Raw genomic sequence first — 17,967 nt, 5'->3', positions numbered from 1 at the left:
AGTGACAAACCCTGTAGCTCTCCAGAAGTGACACTACTGGCCCTGCACACTGGACACCACCCATGGCTCCATGACTTCTGCGGCACCTGGCCTGTATTAAACTAGGGATCTTGAGATGAGGGGTTCTTCCACTGCAGGGACGAAAAGAAATTCCCCAGAGCCTACTCCGGTGTCTCTTGCATGTGTGCTCAGCCACTCAGTTGAGTCCAGCTCTTTGCAGCCCCATGGACTGTACCCACCAGACTCCTCTGTCCATGGTTTTTCCAGGCAAGAGTAGGGAAATCCATGGAGTAGGTTACCATTTCCTCCTCCAGGGGATCTTCCCGACCCAGGGGTTGAAACTGATTCTCTAACTCGTGTCTCCTGCATTGCAGGCAGATTCTTTATTACTGAGTCACCATGGAAGCATTCTTGTGTCTCTCAACTCCTGTCAGATTCTGGAGTAGTTGTTACTGATAAAGATTGGACAGTTGTTGATAACAGACCCACAACTTAGCCCCTAGGAAACTAAGAAAGCAGGTATGTGATCCTTAAAAGTTGCAGATGTGGGAAGTTCATCATTGAAGGGAAGGGCATTCAGATACTAGACTACCTGGATATGACAGAAGAATCCCCTGCAGCCCAGGCCCCTGCAGCTAGCCCAGTGGAGAACATTATAAATCCAGTGCCCCAGTCCCTGCAACCCTATCTCAAATAGACCAGGCATGCACAACCCTGTCTTGGAGCATATTAGATGTTTATCCCTGAGTGCCAGTGAGGGTTTCAACCTTTTATATGGGGATGGCTGGTACTTCATCCAGTATTATTTACATTATCTACACTGAGAACTGAACAGTTTGAAAGTTTGCATTTCTGGGGATACAGTAATTGGTCTAAAGCCATGGTAACAAATTCCCACCAGAACTGGTTTTAAATATTCTTTATCCACCAATTTCTACTATAGGAGTTTCCTATTGCTACTGTAACACATTACCACACACTTAGTGTCTTATCACACGTTTATTATTTTATGGTTCTGGAGATCAGCAGTCCAAGATGCATCTCCCTGGGCTACAATCAATGTGCCAATTGGGTTGAGTTTCTTCCTGGAAGCTCTAGGGGAGAATCTATTTCTTTGCATTGTCCAGCCTCTAGAAGATCCCCACATTTCACTCTCATAGCTCTTTTCCATCTTCAAACCAGTCACAACTGATCAAATTATTCTCACAACACATTATTCTGATACCAACTCTCCATCCTCCCTCTATATGGATCTCTGTGATTTCATGAGCCCCCCATCTCAAGGTCCTTAATTTAATCACACCAGCAAAGTTTCTTCTGCTATGTCAAGTAACATAATCACAAATTCCAGGGATCAGGATGTGAAAATCTTTGGGGAAGCATTATTCTGCCACCACAGCCAGTCTCCTCAGTGAACACATTTCTGCAAGTATAAGCTCTCTTCTGAAAGTGATCAGGTGAAAGCAAGTCAGTCCACTGCTTCTGAGTGTCAGCCAGTCAACAGCTGAGCCCCGTGTTGAGGCACTGGAGTCACAGAGAGGGGAGAAAGTCTGTGGGGAGAGGAATCTGAGGACCCAGTGCTTGGGCAGTTCCCAGGGACCAGAGCTGAGAGCTGCAAATGCCTTCATGTGGGGAGGAGGCTGGGGAGGATGTTAGGAACTGAATGCATGTGCCCCCCCACCCCACACCTAATTCATATCTTGAACTCTAATCCCTGTGGGGCTGTATTTGGAGAAGGCATTTTAAGGAAGTAATTAAGATTAAATGAGACCATAGTCTTGGGGTCCTGATTGGATAGGATTAGTGTTCTTATGAGAAAAGATACTGGAGAGCTTAGGCTCCTGCCCTTGTTGTTGTTGTTCAGTCACTCAGTCGCGTCTGACTCTTTGCGACCCCATGGATTGCAGCAGCACGCCAGGCTTCCCTGTCCGTCACCATCTCCCAGAGTCTACTCAAACTCATCTCCATAGAGTCGGTGATCCATCCAACCATCTCATCCTCTGTCATCCCTTTCTCCTTCCGCCTTCAATCTTTCCCAGCATCAGGATCTTTTCCAGTGAGTCAGCTCTTCACATCAGGTGGCCAAAGTATTGGAGCTTCAGCATCAGTCCTTCCAATGAATACTCAGTCCTGATTTCCTTTAAGAATGATTGGTTTGATCTCCTTGCAATCCAAGAGACTCTCAAGAGTCTCTCCAGTACCACAGTTTGAAGGCATCAGTCCTTCGACACTCAGCCTTTTTTATTGTCCAGCTCTCATATCCATACATGACTACTTGAAAAACCATAGCTTTGACTAGACAGACCTTCATCAGCAAAGTAATGTCTCTGCTTTTCAATACACTGTCTAGGTTTATCCATTGCTTTTCTTCCAAGGAGCAAGCATCTTTGAATTTCATGGCTGCAGTCACCATCTGCAGTGATTTTGGAGACTAAGAAAATAAAGTCTGTCACAGTTTCCAGTTTCCTCATCTATTTACCATGAAGTGATGGGACCATGATCTTAGTTTTCTGAATGTTGAGTTTTAAGCCAGCTTTTACACTCTTCTCTTTCACCTTTATTAAGAGGTGCCCTACCCCAGCTCAACCAATAAGAAAAGGCCTGTGAGGAGCCATCGAGGCATCTGCTATCTGCAAGCCAGGAAGAGTGCTTGCATCAGAAACTGAATTGGCACAACCATCAATCTTGATTTGGACATCTAGCCTCCAGAATGTGTGAAAACAGGTTGATGGTTAAGCCAGCCAGTCGACAGTAATTTTGTATGGCAGCCCAAGCTGACTAATACAGGAGGTTACTTAGCCATTGGCCTAAGCATATTCTCCTACCTGGGCCTTGGTGGGATCTGTCTCAGTTTTGTTCCTGTACATAGTACTTACAGCCCGCTTTCTCTTGCTAAGGATGATCTGTGACTTTAGAATGACGTTTGGTCACCTGGTTTAGGATTTCATAGTGTAAGTTATTCCATGTAACAGTGACTTGCACCAAAGGTCTTCTTAGAGTTTGCTTTCTTTTTTTAAAACAAGTTTGTGGGTGTGTGCTCTGTCATGTCCAACTCTTTGTGACCCTTTGGACTGCAATTTGCCAGGCTCCTCTGTCCATAGGATTTTTCAGGCAAGAATACTGGAAAGAGTTGCCATTTCCTCCTCTAGGGGATCATCCTAATCCAGGGATCGACCAGAGTCTCCTGTGTTCATGCAAGGCTAAGTCTGAGAAAATCGTCCCATCTGTTCCATGGAGATCAACTGAAATTTCATAGTCAAAGGAGAGTAGGGTTCTAGGTTTAGCGACTCCATCACCACCTTCACTTTCTCCATCACAGGCTTTTAGGCTCAGATGAAATTTATATCCTCAAACTCAATCTGGGAGGCAGGGTAATCACCATCTGAGAAAAGGAACCTAAAATGACTAGCCCTTGTGTAATATAATGGTCATCAATGGAGCACTTCTAGGGTTCTGATTTGACTTTGTCTTTACTGTTCTGCATTGCACCTTCACAAAGCATCTTAATTTTACTAAACTTTGTTGAAAGTAAACAATTTTTGTTCTTAGTTTCAATATTAATTAGCACCTTAGTTAACACCATTGTCAGTGGCAGAATACTGCCCCTCTAGATTGTCCCTGCTGTAATTCTCAAAACCTGTGAATATATTAGAAAAAGAAACTTTGCAGTTGTGGTTAGGACACAGACTTTGAGACGAGGAGATGACCCTGGACTATTCAGATGGATACCCTGTAATTACACAGGGCCTTCAGGTCAGAATGAGGCAAAGTGAGGACTCTACCTCACTTTGAGTTTCTAGTTTAGAAGATGGATGAAGAGGGCAGAAGCCAAGGAATGTGGGAGGGCTCTAAAATCTTTTTAGACAATGCAAGTTAACAGGTTATCTCTTAGAGCCTCCAGAAGATAAGGCAGTCCTGTCAACATTTTGATTTTAGTCCAATGAGATCTTTGTTGGACCCCTAATCTACAGAACTCTAAGATGATAAAAGTGTGTTCTTTTAAGATGCTAAACTCATGGTCACTCGTTACAACAGACATAGAACCCCAATTCAATGTGTCTAGCATATTCACTTTAGCAGTAATAAGATGGGGGATATAATGAACCCTGTATGAATCTTTAAGTTATCTGTCTGTTTTAGGTTGAAGGTCAAGAGATATTGTTACATGTTTGAAGCATTACATTAGGTGTCTTTTTTACTTTTCTTTCTTTTTTTTTTTCCCTCAAGGACTCTCACCCTATTTCCTATGCAGGTAAACTCAGCATGTTTGTCATTTGAATTACAGCAAACTGGAAGACAGTGGTGGTGACACAGATTGATCTCATTTGCCTTTAAGAATGGATTCCAACATATAGAAGGAAAGAATACACTTCATGAAAAGTTAAATTTTGCAGAATTCTCCATTTCAAAGATAGTTGTTTGTTTGTTTTGCATTTTTTACAGCCAAAAACTACTTTTCAAAGTGTGAAACACAAGAAAGGCTTTTAGAAATTTTCCCCCAAAGTAATTTGTGGCTGGATTTTGACCAGTCTGAGATTTACTTTATTCATATGCTGTTGTTTTCATAAATGTTATGTCCATAAAATGAAGTTCTTAAAAGCGTTGCTTGAGTTCGCCATTGATTACTGATTATATTATCAATTCCTAGCAGCCACGGCAGCACAGGGATGAAGGAAGAGTTGCTGGGATGCTTGACTCACCACAGGGATAGAGGTCCTCGAATTTTCCTACTTTGTCTTTAACTAATTACTTCATAGTTTAGCTGACTTCTCACCCATTTTGCTGCTTCTGCCAATGAGTTCCTCAGTGGTGATGGCCAAAAGCACTTATGGAAAATACTTAAACAAGTGTAACAGAAGTTGATATCACTTCATCTACTATAAAACTGGGGCATGGTCTACCTCACACATGAGTCTTTTTTTTTTTTTTTTAATATTTAGCTGTGCTGGATCTTAGTTGTGACATGTGGGATCTAGTTTCCTGACCAGGGATCAAACCCAGGCCCCCTGCATTGGGAGCGCAGAGTCTGAGCCACTGGACCACGAGGGAAGTCTCAGGCATGAGTCTTTTGATGGAACTTTTTGTTATTGATGGTGGTGGTAGAATGTTTGTTTGTTGTTTGTTTTACTTTTTCAGCTGTTATTAGGAAGTAATTGTGGATTGAGCACTTGATTTTAATTCTGGAAGGTGAAAGAATGTAACTAGGAACTTTTTCTAGGGAATGATTTAAGATCTTTATGTTAATTTGTGGTGTGACTTATCCACTTTTCAATTAAAAATTCTCAAAGGAAAACAAACTTATTTATAGGGCTGAATTAGTGTTACAGAACAACAGGTTTTAAACTGTGATATGCAGCTCACCTGCATCAGAAACTTATGGTTATGCTTATGTGAAAAATTCAGACTCTAGGACTCCATACCAACTAAATCTCAGAATTGAAACCCAGGAAATAGCTTCTATAATCTCCACAGCTGATTCTAAGGCACTCTAAATTTAAGAACCACAGTTTTTAGCCACTGCACACCAGGTAGCCAGACCTACCACTTCCTCTTCAAGGGTCAGTTCACTCTCCAATTCACTTGGGAGCAAAAGGATGGCTTTTGTGATTTTCTAGGGAAAGAAGTGCTTGGTATGAAGCATGTGCATACAGACATGGTCTTCTGCAGGAAGGAGAGGATGTTTTCTAGACTGAGAATAGCTATAAAAATTTGGGTCTGTGGGTCTGTATAGATCTGTTCTCTCCACCTTCTCTCTTTGCTTCTAAAATTGGAGATTGGTGTGGCTAGGGAGAAAAGGGGCCTGAGAGTGACCTATTCCCTAAGGACTCTGTTCTCATTGCAGAGCTGAGGTGTGGACTCCGGGCCTGGACTATAGAAGTTAGAGGTAGAGCCTGTCCTGGGAAGTGCAAGCAGGTAAGTTACACCTTTGAGTGACAGAGGCTTTCTGTGTTACTGTTTCTCTGTCTCCAAAGACACTGTCCCAACCCAGCAGAAAACCCTGAGGACTCATGTCCTGGGCGTAAGGCCTGGTAGGTAGAATGCCTGGCTTTCCTGCAGCTCCTTTGTGTGGGTTCTTTGTGTGCATTTCATATGCCCTGGGTGAGCTATTCAGGAGGCTCTTTCTCCTAAATAGCTGCTGCTGCTACTGTGTGGGTAGGACAAGGACATGGGGAAGGGCCGGCTCCTCAGTGTCAGAGCCTGGAGGAGAGGGTGGTAAACCTTCGTGAGGGCTGGGGGAGGCCCTGCAGACCTGGCTCCACCACTTGCCAATCACAGGACCAGGGCACAGAAGTCAGCAGGCAGCAAATGAACAGATTAAGATGGATGAGAAATCAGGATTCTGGGGACCAGACTTGGTTATATCTGCAGTGAGGAGAGTTACTCTCTGAGCTCAGATACAGCAACAAAGAGCAGGGAATGGGACTTGCCCACGCTCCCCCCACCTCCACGCCCTGCAGCCTTGCTGACTGTAAGGAGCAAGTGGAGGAAAGCAGACCACAGTGCTTTGAAATCTGTGAAGCTCTTCTCAAGGGCAACCTTCAGATTCTCCCTAAATGGACCAGAAATAGGAAGCCCTGGGCCTCTCCTACTGCTTCCTCGGGCAGTGGAGCTGAGCCTGTGTTCCAGCTGCTCCCGTAGGCAGTTGTTAAGGCAGATGGACTCCTCTAGGCGATGGCGCAGGTTCTAGATTTCACCAAAATGCTCCTCTAGCAGGTCAGCCCCTGCAGCCGCCAAGCAGGAGAGGAGGAGGTGGAGATGGAACATCTTGGTCACTAGTGGGGCCCACGTGGGTTGCGGATGTGGCTTGGCCAGCAAGATCCCTAAATATCACTGTCATCTCTCATATAGACATCAGGAGTTTAGGTGAACTTGTTTAAAGAGTGAATTGGTTTCAAAAACAGGACAGGTGATGCTAAGCAAGCCCCAGTGGCCATACTGGGGTGTGTATAAGAGAGTTGTAAATATATATATAGTTGTATATATATATAGCTGTGTGTATATACACAGTTATATATACATATATATATATATATACACACACAGTTACCATGGTAACTAGTAAGTGTAAAAGATTTCACATGGCTTAGAAAAATAACTGCAGTCTGTGGTCTATGGCTTAACATCTAGACAGGTGTGGCTATTTCCTGCATTGACTTTGAGTGTCACAGGGAAGATCTCACTCTGACCTAATACTTTTCCTTTTACTAAGGCTTGACTGAACTTTCCTTAGCAAGGAGCAAAGCCCTTCCTCCACACATGGTGCGAAGGCCTGAGGTAAAATTGCGTCAGTTCAGTTCAGTCGCTCAGTCGTGTCCAACTCTTTGCGACCCCATGAATCACAGCACGCCAAGCCTCCCTGTCCATCACCACTCCCGGAGTTCACTCAGACTCCCGTTCATTGAGTCAGTGATGCCATCCAGCCATCTCATCCTCGGTCATCCCCTTCTCCTCCTGCCTCCAATCCCTCCCAGCATCAGAGTCTTTTCCAATAAGTCAACTTTTCGCATGAGGTGGCCAAAGTACTGGAGTTTCAGCCTCAGCATCATTCCTTCCAAAGAAATCCCAGGGTTGATCTCCTTCAGAATGGACTGGTTGGACCTCCTTGCAGTCCAAGGGACTCTCAAGAGTCTTCTCTAACCCCACAGTTCAAAAGCATCAATTCTTTGGCGCTCAGCCTTCTTCACAGTCCAACTCTCATATCCATACATGACCACAGGAAAAACCATAGCCTTGACTAGACGGACCTTAGTTGGCAAAGTAATGTTTCTGCTTTTGAATATACTATCTAGGTTGGTCATAACTTTTCTTCCAAGGAGTAAGCATCTTTTAATTTCATGGCTGCAGTCACCATCTGCAGTGATTTTGGAGCCCCCCAAAATAAAGTCTGACACTCTTTTTACTGTTTCTCCATCTATTTCCCATGGAGTGATGGGACCAGATGCCATGATCTTCATTTTCTGAATGTTGATCTTTGAGCCAACTTTTTCACTCTCCTCTTTTACTTTTATCAAGAGGCTTTTTAGCTCCTCTTCACTTTCTGCCATAAGGGTGGTGTCATCTGCATATCTGAGGTTATTGATATTTCTCCCGGCAATCTCGATTCCAGCTTGTGCTTCTTCCAGTCCAGCGTTTCTCATGATGTACTCTGCATAGAAGTTAAATGAGCAGGGTGACAATATACAGCCTTGACGTACTCCTTTTCCTATTTGGAACCAGTCTGTTGTTCCATGTCCAGCTCTAACTGTTGCTTCCTGGCCTGCATACAGATTTCTCAAAAGGCAGGTTAGGTGGTCTGGTATTCCCATCTCTTTCAGAATTTTCCACAGTTTATTGTGATCCACACAGTCAAAGGCTTTGGCATAGTCAATAAAGTAGAAATAGATGTTTTTCTGGCACTCTCTTGCTTTTTCCATGATCCAGCGGATGTTGGCAATTTGATCTCTGGTTCCTCTGCCTTTTCTAAAACCAGCTTGAACATATGGAAGTTCACGGTTCACGTATTGCTGAAGCCTGGCTTGGAGAATTTTGAGCATTACTTTACTAGCGTGTGAGATGAGTGCAATTGTACAGTAGTTTGAGCATTCTTTGGCATTGCCTTTCTTTGGGATTGGAATGAAAACTGACCTTTTCCAGTCCTGTGGCCTCTGCTGAGTTTTCCAAATGTGCTGGCATATTGAGTGCAGCACTTTCACAGCATCATCTTTCAGGATTTGAAATAGCTCTACTGGAATTCCATCACCTCCACAGCTTTGTTCATAGTGATGCTTTCTAAGGCACACTTGACTTCACATTCCAAGATGTCTGGCTCTAGATGAGTGATCACACCATCGTGATTATCCGGGTTGTGAAGATCCTTTTGGTACAGTTCTTCTGTGTATTCTTTCCATCTCTTCTTAATATCTTCTGTTTCTGTTAGGTCCATACCATTTCTGTCCTTTATCGAGCCCATCTTTGCATGAAATGTTCCCTTGGTATCTCTAATTTTCTTGAAGAGATCTCTAGTCTTTCCCATTCCGTTGTTTTCCTCTATTTCTTTGCATTGATTGCTGAAGAAGGCATCAGGTCAATTCATCCTAAGTGGTTAATGGCTGGTATTCAGTGCTTCCCTTGGATCACTTTTAATAGGAAAGGAAGAAAGCTCCCCTGTTTTCAGAGGGATCTGGGATATGGTCTTCTTTCAGAGGAGAAGTGATGGTGTTACTGTCTGCTTGTTAAAGGTTCAACTACCCATTCCATTATCTCATAAGGGCCATTGCCTCTGGTTCCTAAAGTTTTGAATACTTGCCGGTTTTGACCCTTCAAGCTGGTAACTCAAGTGGACATCCCATCTCAGAGGGTGTCATGGGTTGTTCTGTTTCGTGCTAATTTGCGAGCAGCATTAACGCGTTTTCTCCAGCTCTTCTTCCTCCAGCATGGCAGCTAACCCTGATTTGGAAATGCCACTTAAATCTCAGCACTATTATCTACTACATGAATGGCTGCATCTGTGTTTGCATAATATCTCCTGTGTGACTTCATCCTTGTCAGTATGGCACTAAGTAGGGTCTGACAGCTGATTAGAGAGTTGGAAAAAATACCTCCAAGAAAAGAAAAAAGATGTACAAAAGAGCAGTGGGATGGGTGCTAATGACCAACCCCATCAAAAGCCTCATTTTGCCTGGATACAGCCTTTTTCTGAGAATCCCAGTTCTCTTCTGTTGGAACTGGGCTGCATCCCAGCATTCCCCTGTGTGGCTGCACCTCTCCACCAGGTGGAGACCAGGGAGCTAGAAGTCAGAGGAGAGTTTGAATTGGGTTTGTACACAGGATATGTTTATGGGGTGAGGATCTGTGTAGAAACAACCCCTCTTTCTGTAATAACTCTTGTTAATGGAAGATGTTCTGTGAATGTTGGCGCCGGGCATTCTGGAAGGGTCTGAGAGTGGGCTGGGACGGGACCAGGGAGCAGGCACTGAGAAGGACACGAGTGTGAGAGCACAGAGGTCACTGACTCTCTCACACCCCTGCTCCACCCTGAGGCCCAGGGTGGGGAAAATGATGTGCCTGGAAGGACTCAGCACTGCCAGGGCCGCTTCCCTTATTCCTACTCTGTGAGCAGGGACTAGAGGAGACATGGAAAATGCTGCCCTGGTAGGAAAGGGGTGGATCCTAAATGAGACTTCATTTCACAGGCTGACCTACTTGGGTTTGTGTTTACCTGAGGGTTTGGGGTGAAGCTGGTACATGGAGGAGCCTGAGGATAGGTCCCCAATTATGCTCCCTTCCTGAGGTCTCATCACGTACCCCTGGCCACTGCTGCTCAGTTCTGTCCTAGAGGAGAGTGGGGCTAGGCAGGGTTATGCACCCATCCTGGACAAGGAGACATTTCCCCTTGAGAGTCCCTCTTGATAAGGGACTTGCTGTACTTAAGCTGAGTCATTCTTGTTGCCACTAGGTTTTGAGGGTGTCTCAATTCTAGGCCATTTGTTTAATGTTGGGGCTTTTTCCTTGCATGAGAATCTCCCTGGAATTTTTGTCTGAAATACAGCTTCTTGAGCCTCACCCCCAAGTTTATAACAGGCCCTGTAGTGTCTGTGGTGTAGATTTTCTATACTGTACAGCCAGTGTCTGAGGATTAGGGCCTGTCTCCTTTATGATATCATAGTTAATCATCCAAGGTTAGTACCACTTTCTTTAGTTTACATGCTACATTCTTTTCTATCATATACGAGATCCATATGCTCAAAGAGGGTAATGAAATCACCATGTAAAGCAAACTTGGTACATGATGGAATTGGTATTTGCATCTGATGGAAATAGGGTAGGGAAGAGAAGACATCAGTAAGAGTTAATGATTCCTGATGATTTGTATTGATCTGCTTGACAAGTATTTGCTGAATCTTGTATCAGGCAGGCTCTTGGGGAGGCCCTGGGTGAACAAGGTACACAGAGCACCTGCTCTCAGGAAGATGACCGTGAGCACAAGAGTCAGTTGTTTCACAGTGAATCACATATATATCATTATTATTTTAGTTTTGTTTTATTTTTGGCTGTGCTGGGTCGCTGTTGCTCTGTGCGCTTTTCTCTAGTTGTGGAGACCTGGGGCTCCTCTCCAGTTGTGGTGTGGGGGCTTCTTATTGCCGTGGCTTCTCTTGTTGTGGGTCCCGGGCTCAGCACGTGGGCTCAGCAGTCGTGGCTCCCAGGCCCTAGGGCACAGGCTCAGTAGTTGTGGCCCACAGGCCTAGCTGGTCTGTGGCATGTGGGATCTTCCCGGATCAGGGGTGGAACCCATGTCTCCTGCATTGGCAGGCGAATTCTTCACCGCTCAGCCACCAGGGAATCTCCACATATGTATTTTTAATAATGACTGTGATGTATTTCATAATCATATATTATTAAATATATGATCCCAGTCCAGGAATCAAAACCAGGTCTCCCCCATGGCAGGCGGGTTCTTTACCATCTGAGCCACCAGGGAAGCCCATGAATACTGGAGTGGGTAGTCTATCCCTTCTCCAAGGGATCTTGCCGACCCAGGAATCGAACTGAGGTCTCCTGCATTGCAGGCAGATTCTTTACCAGCTGAGCTCCCAGGGAAGCCCAAATGACAGTGATGTATTTAATAATCATATATTCCTTGGTCCTAGTGTGTCAGCCAAGATGGAAGACAGTATAAATATAGGACTATTGAACAGAGATCAACGTTTTTTTTTGGGGAAATATCCTTCAGCTATTTTCAAGAGTGGAAGTACGTATGCTTTATCTAATGCCCCCTGAAATTCAACCTTGGATTCCTAGTGCTTTTGGACAGAAAAACTTGTGCCCAGAGTTTTTGTGGTGGCTCTACAGTGGCAAGTGGTGGTGGAATTTAGGGGAAATCTCCAATCTCTGGGCCTCAGTTTCTTCATCAGTAAGATGAGGTCATTCAAATTCTCCAAATTCCCTTCCTTCTGAGATTTTTTTCTGAGTGCATGAGAGACTGAGATGCATGTTAAGTATGTGTTGGAACCTGCAGCCAAGACCTGACCTTGGTTCCTTCTCTGTGTGTCTCCTGCAGGAGCCTCAACTGAGCCCACACACTGGAAACACAGAACTCAGGAGATGGAAGAAAGGAAATCAACGGTATTGGAGGATGAGAAACCCCAAAGAAAAGCAAAGTAATGGTCGAGGAGCTGTTTGCCAAGGGAGGTGAGGATAAAGACAAGTTGAGCTTTGAAAATTCAAGAGGAAGTGAGGAATGCACAGTATCATCCAAGTCCTCAAGGAGCAGCCTGAGCTGAGCAGGAAGGACCCAGAGAGTAACTTAGTCCACTGTGAGCCTGTGCACCTGCCAAGGAGATCCACACGCTGGATCAGTGTTGGTTTATACTGCTGGGAGCACCAGTTCCAGGAGGAGGACAATGGCACCTTGAGGCTCTGCCCTAGACCCCCAGCCTCAAACTTGGAAGTGGCTACACAGTGGATGTCCTCCAAGGAAGTGTGCAATAAGGTGGATAAATGATGTTTGGAGAAGAATTAGAGATATGTATTCATACCAGGGGCCAGATTAATGGGACCCTGTTTCTGAAGCAGAAATGGTAATAATATTCTTCTGGATTTATAGTTTGGGGGCTTTACACACAGCATCTGTTCACTATATGTTGAATGTTTAATTTGCCTTATGCTGTGTTAACAACTTAGAGTTCAGATATCAGTTATATCCATGAGGAGTTTAAACAATGAGAGGATGAATACAAGTACATAGTGTCAACCAAATGTGGTGGCTCTCCTCAGGTGGGATATCATGGCCACCAGAGGATGGGAGGATATGCTAAGGACATCTGTTCCTAATGACAGTGTGAACCGTTGAGAAGAATCCCTGAGGACAGTCATATTTTCAGAGTCAGCTCAGGTGAGTGTCCTAGGGCAAGGATAGTATAGTCAGGCTTTTCTCTAAGGAAGGGGATTGCTACATCCTGGGAGAAAGTAGAGCATCCCTGATTGCACAGTTGTACAGGAACGTAACTGAGATGAGTGAAGACTTGTAACCATGTTTATCCAGTCAGTGAACAAATGTTTCTGAGAGCCTCGTCAGTGTGTGAATCAGTGCCAGGAGTCATGCACACAGTGATGGATGAAATATTATCCCCAATTTCATGGAGTTCTCCATCTAATAACAACAAAATCATGAGAGGTGTAGTGGATGGTGGGTTCACTGGAAGAGATGATCAGTGCTGGCTACCATGACCACGTGGGTGGTCTGGTCCCCTTTCTCATTTTCCCAACAATTGTATGTCTCTCCTGGCCCCCAAATCCTGGTTCTCAGCCAGATTTGAGCCTTTCAGGATACAGCTAGCACCTGGGCTCCATGTTGGCTCAAAGCAGTCAGCTCTGCCAGTCTCTAGAGAAAACTGCTAGTATCGGTAGCTACTGATGATGTCTTGGCCAGCTGGAGAGATAAGGAGGCAAGTTGCATTTGTCTTATAGGTTCATGCTTGTCATAATGATTCATGATTAATGGTTTCCTCTCTTATAAGCTACTTTCCAGACTTTCTCCATATAAAAAATTATTTCTATATCAATCTTATTCCCAGAATTATAGAACTTGGTGTTTTATTCCTAATTTTGGAGCAAGTAACTAAAGTAAAAAAGGGGGAAAGCAAATTCCTAGTTTACATTGAGACAATAGGATGCTCTTTTCATACTGTCAGTGGGGCTCTCCAGGCAAGAATACTGGAGTGGGTTGCTGTTTCCTTCACAGTGGACTCTGGTGACTGTATCCATGAATTAAAAGACACTTACTCCTTGGAAGAAAAGCTTTGACAAACCGTACAGTGTATTAAAAAGTGGAGACACCACTTCTCTGACAAAGGTCTGTATAGTCAAAGCTATGTTTTTTCCAGCATTTATGTACAGATGTGAGAGTTGGTCCATAAAGAAGGTTGAGTGCCAAAGAACTGATGCTTTTGAATTGTGGTGCTGGAGAAGACTCTTGAGAGTCTCTTGGACTGCAAGGAGATCAAACCAGTCAATCCTAAAGGAAATCAACCTTGAATATTTATTGGAAGGATTGATGCAAAAGCGAAACTCCAATACTTTGCTGATACTGATTCAAAGAGCTGACTCACTGGAAAAGATCCTGATTCTGGGAAAGATTGAGGGCAGGAGGAGGAGGGGGCAACAGAGGATGAGATGGTTGGATGATATCACCAACTCAATGGACATGAGCAAACTCCAGAAGATAGTGAGGGACAGGGAAGCCTGGCACATTGTAGTACATGAGGTTGCAAAGAGTCTGACAACTTAGTGACTGAACAACAATTAAAATGCTATAATACTAGTGTAAATAAACACAAATATATGAATGTGAAAGAGTACAGAGTAAAAAGTTTACACATCTCCAATTATTTGATTTTTTAAAATAAAGTCACCAATATGTGTAGGGGGATAATAAATTATTTTTCTGCAAAATATGCTACGACAAATGACTGTTCATTTATAAATAATTTAATATTAAATGCACTTCTCTCCATAAAGTTAATTAGAAACATTGTTTTTAAATTACAGTGCTTTTAAAAGGATAATAGAAATGTTTTCTTGACTAAAGTGAAAGTGAAAGTTGCTCAGTCATGTCCAACTCTTTGTGACCCCATGGACTACACAGAATCCTGAAGTGAGTAGCCTGTCCCTTCTCCAGTGGATCTTCCTGACCTGGGGATTGAACCAGGGTCTCCCGCATTGCAGGCGGATTCTTTACCAGCTGAGCTATCAGAGAATCCCTTTCTTAACTAAGGCAAAAACAAAAATTACTTATACATAATGCCGAGGCACTTGCCATAGATTGAAAAAATTAAACTGAATTTCATGAAATATTAAGTCTTTAAACTTAACATAATTTGCTACTTATATACACTACCATGTATGAAATAGAGATCAAGTGGGAAGCTGCTGTATAGCACAAGTGGCTTAGTTCTGTGCTCTGTGAGGACCTAGATGGGTAGGATGGGAGTGGGGGTTGAAGGGAAGTCCAAGAGGTAGAGGACGTATATATATGCATTTAGCCAATCCTCTTCATTGTACAGCAGAATCTAATGCAACTTTGTAAAGCAATTATATTCTTAAAAAGTGAAAAGGCGAGTCATAGACCATATGTATTACTTGCAGTATGTATATCTGACAAGAGACTTCTCAAAATATATAAAAAATTAAACAAATCACAAAGAAAATTACAAATAATATAGTTTATTAATGAGCTGAATATTTGAAGTGGCACTTTATAGTAGCAGATATCCAAATGACAAATTAACTTTTGGAAACCAAAATTAGAAACTGCTACAGACACCAGAATGGCTAAAATTTAAAAGATTGACAATACTAAGTTTGTGGGAATGTACAGAAACTGGATCAAGCTTATATTTGAGAGGAAATGTAAAATGACACAACTGCTTTGCAAGGTCTGGGTCAGTTTCTACTCAATGATCAAGCAATTCTCAACTTAGGTATATGTACCCAAATGGATATCTAGACAAAATAACTGGTGTACAGTTATTCATACTTACTTTGTGCCTAATAAACAAAAAGAGATCTGTTCATCATGAGAAAAATGGAAAATCCAGTTGTGCTGTAATCATAAAACAGGGTATTTCTTAGCATAAAAATAAAGCCAAATTATTGACATGACCAGTTAAGACTGAACCTCAAAACTGAATGAAAGAACAGAGGAAAAAAAAAGACAACATACAGCATCATTCATCCATATGAAGTGCAAGAATAAGGAAGATTAATCTATGATGAGAGGATTCAGAACATATTTATCTCCAGCTGATGGGGATTGACTAGCAAGTAACATGGCAGAACTTTGGGGAGTGGAGGACGATGTTCTATATCTTGATTTGCATGGTGATTATACAATGCATACGTATGTCGAATTCATTGATTTGTGCTCTTCAATTTTGCGCATTTTGTTTTAGGCAGTGGGTAAAATTAAGTGCACATCGAGTACTTTTATCAAATAGATTTTAGTTCCCACTTCAACTTGCTGAGTCAGAATTGCTGCACATGAGGACTGTGACTTGTATGGTACCAACTCTCCCAGGTGATTCTTAAAACGATCAGCTTGAGGGGTAGAACACACAGAGCTGTATAACTTTGACCCCAAATACAGAAGTAGGAAAGAGCAGAAGAACATGCATGTTTCCGCTCCAGTGACTAATGCAGAGGAGCACAATTGGAGGACTCTAGAATTGAAGACCAGGCCCATCTGACCCCATTTTACCCTTGTCCCATTTATAGCAGAGATCCAAGCCCTTGGGGACAAATGCCTGAGGCATCTGACCGTTCACCTTGAGGAAAGTGAGATCCATAGTTTCATATTCAAGCTGACTTTGAGATAAAATTGCATTTACCCTTGTTTGCTCATTGAAGGGACCAGTCTTTTCCAAGTTGCCACTTTATAAAAATAAATTATATTGCCAAAAAAATCGTATTGCTATAAATGTAAACTTCAACAAAAATGGTTGTTAGAAAATTTTATAAATACTCAGGCCACCTAACAAGAAATCAGAAAGTTAAAAAGAGCATTCAATTTCAGGATGTGCAAGCATGCGTGCCAAGTCACTTCAGTGTTCGACTCTTGTCGACCCTATGGACTGTAGCCTTCTAGGCTTCTCTGTCCATGGGATTATCCAGGCTTTCTGTTTTCTCTGACCCTATCAAAGATTTCCCCCTGGCTTTGGGGAGTTTTCTTCCAGGGCTGCACTGATCAGTACTTTGCTGCCCACTGCAGGAGTCTCCTTTGCAGGGCTCCCCTGATTACCTTCAGCATCTCTCTCCTCCCTGGGAGTTTGTCCTATGGACTCTAGCTCCCTTGGCATCCAGGAATTTGTGTTCTCAGCTCAGCAAGGTCCACTGGGCTGGTTTTCAGTTTGCTCCTGGTGCCTCGCTTGGGAACTCTCTATGCAATAAGTTGGAGCCATTGTTTCCCATCTCTCAGGGATCACTCCCTGTCCTTCACCTGATGCCAAGTCTCCTGAAAATCTTTGTTTAATGTCCCCAGTCTGACTTTGTTGTTTCAGCAGTTAAGCAAATTTCAAAAACTCAGCAGTGGCCACAGGACTGGAAAAGGTCAGTTTTCATTCCAATCCCAAAGAAAGGCAATGCCAAAGAATGCTCAAACTACTGCACAATTGCACTCATCTCACACGCTAGTAAAGTAATGCTCAAAATTCTCCAAGCCAGGATTCAAGCAATAGGTGAACCGTGAACTTCCTGATGTTCAAGCTGGTTTCAGAAAAAGCAGAGGAACCAGAGATCAAATTGCCAACATCCTCTGAATCATGGTAAAAGCAAGAGGCATACACGGAAGAGATCCGAGTGTGATTTTTGGGTCAAAACATATTCCCTGAAGAAGAAATCCAGTATTCTTGCCTTGGAAGGTATCATAGACACAGAAACCTACTAACGAACTACAGTCCATGAAGTCAGAGTCGGATATGATTTAATGACTAAACCACCAGCGAGGAAACATAGATTGAGTCTACAGTTATTACTTAATAATCAGGGGAAAGCGTGCATGCAGTCCCCCACTACCACAAATTATGCAAACGAGTTTCCTCTGTTTGAAGAAATCGCAGAGGTCAACACACCCAGAGTACAATAAGTGAGTCTCGCTCTGGAAGAACCACCTTCTTGAGCACGGTGTCTTCTCTGCCAGGTAAGTATGAGTTGACGTTCCCCCGCCCCCTCGCACAGCCTTAGACATGTTCACTGTACACAGACGCTGACTTTGCCGTTTCCCCGCAACTCTTCCACTATCCTCCACACCCTCTCCTTTTCCACCCCTCTCAGGCCCTCCAAATAACTCTTCTAAAAAAAAAATCCAACAAAATCTCAGGAAATTTTCCGTAACCGGGAAAGTGGCTCGCCGGGAACAGTACCAATTTGCTGCAAGATTTACATAAGCCAACCCCATTCAGGACCTCTAGGGCGGCGCCTCTCTTTCAGTCCCAG

At 43.4% G+C, this 17,967-nt stretch overlaps 1 non-coding gene across 1 annotated transcript; it reads right to left on the bottom strand.

Moving 5' to 3' along the window:
- Positions 1-17,515: 17,515 nt before the first annotated feature.
- Positions 17,516-17,679, bottom strand: LOC114111415 (U1 spliceosomal RNA). Its single transcript, XR_003587467.1, has one exon. It is a non-coding gene; the product is annotated as a U1 spliceosomal RNA (small nuclear RNA).
- Positions 17,680-17,967: the final 288 nt, after the last annotated feature.

This window comes from Ovis aries, chromosome 1 (genome assembly GCF_016772045.2).
Source record: "Ovis aries strain OAR_USU_Benz2616 breed Rambouillet chromosome 1, ARS-UI_Ramb_v3.0, whole genome shotgun sequence".
Lineage (NCBI taxonomy): Eukaryota > Metazoa > Chordata > Mammalia > Artiodactyla > Bovidae > Ovis > Ovis aries.
Note: the sequence above shows the minus strand (reverse complement) of the source record. Positions and strands in the feature narration are given on the sequence as shown.